The 4,509-nt window shown below is 33.3% G+C and overlaps 1 protein-coding gene across 1 annotated transcript in view; it reads right to left on the minus strand.

Moving 5' to 3' along the window:
- Positions 1-4,280: 4,280 nt before the first annotated feature.
- Positions 4,281-4,509, minus strand: part of LOC122073675 (bZIP transcription factor 11-like) — a 1,692-nt gene continuing 1,463 nt past the window's right edge. The window contains exon 2 of the mRNA XM_042638305.1: positions 4,281-4,509. The gene's annotated coding sequence lies outside the window, so the exon portion shown is untranslated.

Here is a 4,509-nt window from a genome sequence, read left to right on the forward strand (position 1 = left end):
CATGTTTCCATAGTCTTAGCTTTTTCAATAACTTATATTTCCACTTATTAAACTCCAAATTCGGAAAAAAAAAAGATAATAAAAACTAAAAACTAATCTTTAATATGTGAATAATGGATTAGTGTCTAGTTGTCCATCAATTTTAGATCCACCTGGCCACCATGTAGGATTTTTTTTTTTTTTTTTTGAAGGGTAGGGGAAGAGTGAGAGTTATCTATTGGATACTTATATGTTGACCTGTTGAGATGCATCCCTTATTGAAAAAAATCCAAGAACCGATGACTTTTGTTCATTATGTACTTATCTAAAACAATTTTCTTTTAGCCACACAGTTCTTAAATTGTGGGTTTCCTTTTAAATTAAAAAGATTTAAAACAAGAAACTGAGAAGTGGAAAATGGAAAACTAGGTATTTGTTTGTAAAAGCCTAAATGAAGGCTTAAGATTCCCTAAAAATATTAAGAAACTAAATGGGTTTAAGGCATCAATTATCATATAATCATCGTTGAAAAGTGATACTACGAAGTCAAACTGACTAACTTAACCTACTGGATAAATCTATGTTGCAATCAATCACAAGGCATTAATTTTCTTTGGAAACAGTTTTCCATGCACCCTCTCACATTAGTTCTTTATTTTATTTCTACCTCTTGACAACTTTTATATATATATATATATATATATATATATATATGTATATATGTGTGTGTGTGAATGATGTTATTTTTTATTCGTCATTAGCGTGGCGTCGAAGATTTATGGGGAACCTTCTTCTAAATTTTTTTTATATATAATCGCTTCAAATTTTTGTTTGGCTCCTTTCACATTACTTCGAGACGTCAGGGCTATTACCGTTCATGCTAACTTAATACATGATAACAAATTAACAAGGATCGTGTTATAGTTATTCAAATTGTTAATATAAAATACTTAGGAGGTAGGAGGGCTCAAAAGAAAATTTTAGCCAAAAAATTCTAAAGGTGTGATTAATTACGTCCATGAACTCCCATGCTTATCACCCCAATCTTTCTCTAAATGATGCTAATGACATATTAGTTGCATGCCTTTTAAACTCTGTTCCTTGGCTTTTGCTTGTACCAAGAAGCAATAATCATTTTCTTTTTTAAGTGGCAGCAAGACTCAAAACCATTCTTAAGCAAGATCATCACCACTACATCACACTTTCAATTGAGAAAAGCCTAATTGAAAAAAAAAAAAACTATTAATTCTCCACTAAACAACAATTTAGAAAAGGACCTTTTTCTAAACTCATGTGAACCTTTTACATAAATGGTTGGCCACATGCTTTCATCATCCCTAATTACATTATTAATACCTTAACATTCAATCAATTCCCGACATAAGATAGCCATGCCAACTGATTTCATCTACTATTAGATATTTACAATTAACACATCCACTAATTTGTCTCTCTTAACTCTCTTACTTGTTTGATTCCTCTTTTTTTTCCTTAAGAGGCAACATCTCCACTCCACCTTTCAAAGAATAAAAATAAAAAATAAAAAATAAAAAATAAAATCTGGTATTCTCCTCCCCACCATCTTCTTTTTTATTCTTAACGACTGAAACACCTCTTCTCCCCCACCACCAAAAAAAAAAAAAAAAAAAAAAAAAACTTCTTTACATTTAAATGATATTAAATTACATATTTTTAGGTAAAAACAATGGGTGTGTAGAAAGTACCTGATTTTACAAAAGTTTAATGGAGAGGGTAGATTAAGAAAAAGATGCCCTCTTTCAAGCTACTTTATTTCTGTTTACCATTTAAGTAAAACTAAGCTTATGGGTCCACAGTTCCTCTGATTGTCATGAATTAATATTCTTAAACAATATTATAATGCGATGAAAGTCATTAGTCATGAAGTGAATGATCTAACCATCCATCTAATGGGTGATTAATGTCAAGGGCATGTAGGTAATCTTCAATGTGCCGTAACCCATCTATGTGGGCGTAAAGTACACTAGAAGGTAGAGTTCTTTAACTTTTTCTTCTTTTTTTTAATGTTCATCTAAGAAAAATAAAGGGGAAAGGAAAAATACATTAGATCATTACTTACGCAACCATTAACATAAGATTGTGGCTAAAATGTGACAGAATTTGTCTCTTTGAAATATTTGGATCTTAATGGAAGTTGAAAGACATGAAAGAGAAATGATTCATTGGTGGACAAATGAGTTATTAAAATTTATAAAGAATCTTTAGATATTAACATACAAGAACTCCAAAAAATAGGCTTCACATGAAGCCTGAAAGTGGGAAATTTTTATTTTCATTTCTTAAATCTATGAAGTGTCGTACAAATAAAACAGATTGATAGAGAAATTGTTTGTTTATAAATTTATAATTAAGAGGTTTAAACAGATTCTTAATATTTAATCACTTTCGACCAATTGAAGTATCTTTAGTGGGTTGTGTGTGAATTAAAAGGGTTGGAAGAAGTGTCACAGATCTCTATGACGATTAGCAGAGGATCATCTCCTTTGGAGCAGGGGATGACAACAGAAAGCTGGAGCCTCAATCAAAATTTGATTCTGAGCAAAGAGAGGATATTTTGGTGGTTGTTTATTGGAATCACAATTAAAATAGATCATTAGAACACATTATATTACTAAAGGAGAGGATCTGTTCATACTTAACATGCATATTTACATGTCTATAAAAAATAGTACTGGTTACTTTCTATAAAAGATGCTGGGAATCAAAATGGATTGGAGTACCAAACATGTGAAGCTTGAGTAGTAACAGAAAAACCAGCTAAGAGGCATCCCTATTTTGATTTTGTTGAAACCCATGGCAGATCTTCATATTCTTACACCTAAAATAGACCAAGGTGATTGTTTAGTATGATCTTGAGCTGACCAGAATTCTCCGTAAAATCCAGAGCAGATGAACCAAAAGATCCTGGTTTGCTCAAAGAGGATCCATCAAAGTTGAACTAAATCTGTCCAGCCTTTGGGAATTCCCATTTAAAAGAAAAGAGTGCCCATCTGCATTGATGGGCTGAGCAGCTACTGATATTTTTATTCTTCATGACCAACTGATACCCATGGTAGATCTTCACAACTTCAAATCTTCCCAGCAAGATACACAATCTTTGATGTCACCTAAAATAGACCAAGGTGGTTGTTTAATATAATCTTGAGCTGACCAGAATTCTCTGTAAATAAACTCCAGAGCAGAAGAACCAAATGATCCTGGGTTGCTCAAAGAGGATCCATTAAAGCTAATCTAAATCTGTCCAGACTCTGAGAATTCTCATTTATGAGAAATAGTGCAAGTCTCCATTGCTAGGCTGAGCAGCTACAGATATAAACCATGCCTTCAATTTCTTTTTATTTTCATTCTCCATGGCCACATAGAAACTGGGTAATCTTCTCTGTTCAATTTCTATATAACAAACAATCACATGCTGCAACTTGCTTTAATCAAATTTACAGATCACCCTTATTGAAAGTTAATGTCAGGATCCACTTTATCACACTATCACATACACAGAGTAAAAATTAAAACCACCCACTCAGTGTCCTGTCCACATCAACCAAGTGGCGTTTGTTGAACAATCACTGCAAATAACCAATCCATTAGTAATTCAATCATGCTCACTCCATACCCCACTCCTCTACAGATAGAACAAGAATTCCTTGAGTAAGTGCTTGGCTTCTTTAGCACTACTGAGTACTGACTTCATCTCTCTCCTCAAGGATTAAGCATGCTTTGCCTTTTAAGCACTTACCCATACAATAGTTAGTCCTCAGTAGTTGGTTCATGCCGTATTCAAACTCGTGGCATCAAAAGAATGCACGAGTAGGAAGGGGGGAAAGGTTAGGTACACAACTCTCTCTCTCTCTCACTTTCTATCTTTGTGGGCTTTAGCTTGCTTGAGGTCCCCATTGTTTCTCTGTTTATTTTAATTGGTTTCTTGCGGCCATGCTTGAACAACCAAGATAAAATAAAATAAAACCAATTAACCAAGATGATTGATTGATGATGAAATCCCATCTCACACTCCAAAATGAAGCCACTAGTTTGAGTTCGCGAACTGTGGAACAATTAAGCTGAGCCCCACTGTGATTACATCAGTAGCATCATCAATTCTCATACAAAACTCACCTAAGAAACAGAAACCCCACCACAAATCCTTGAAAAGCAAAAAACCCACCTCCATGACTACATCACATCCTTGGACCTTGATCATCCATACATTTATTATTTTAATTAATCTGTTGAACTACCAAAAGATATATAAATAACAATTGGAATACTTGAAGAGGCATTATTACATATATATAATATATATAGATAGATTTGAAAGTCCAATATACATATATTACCTGGAATCCTTGTTTATAAAGATCCTTCTACATACCAGACCAGTAAACCAATTACCAAATCCCTCATTTTAATTCTTTCTTCTACCCTTAACCTTTAGGCCCTTAAAGACTCCTAATAGACACTTCTAATAGACAGTAGATAGGACTAGACCCAAAA

This window comes from Macadamia integrifolia, chromosome 3, assembly GCF_013358625.1.
Source record: "Macadamia integrifolia cultivar HAES 741 chromosome 3, SCU_Mint_v3, whole genome shotgun sequence".
NCBI classification, from domain to species: Eukaryota; Viridiplantae; Streptophyta; class Magnoliopsida; order Proteales; family Proteaceae; genus Macadamia; species Macadamia integrifolia.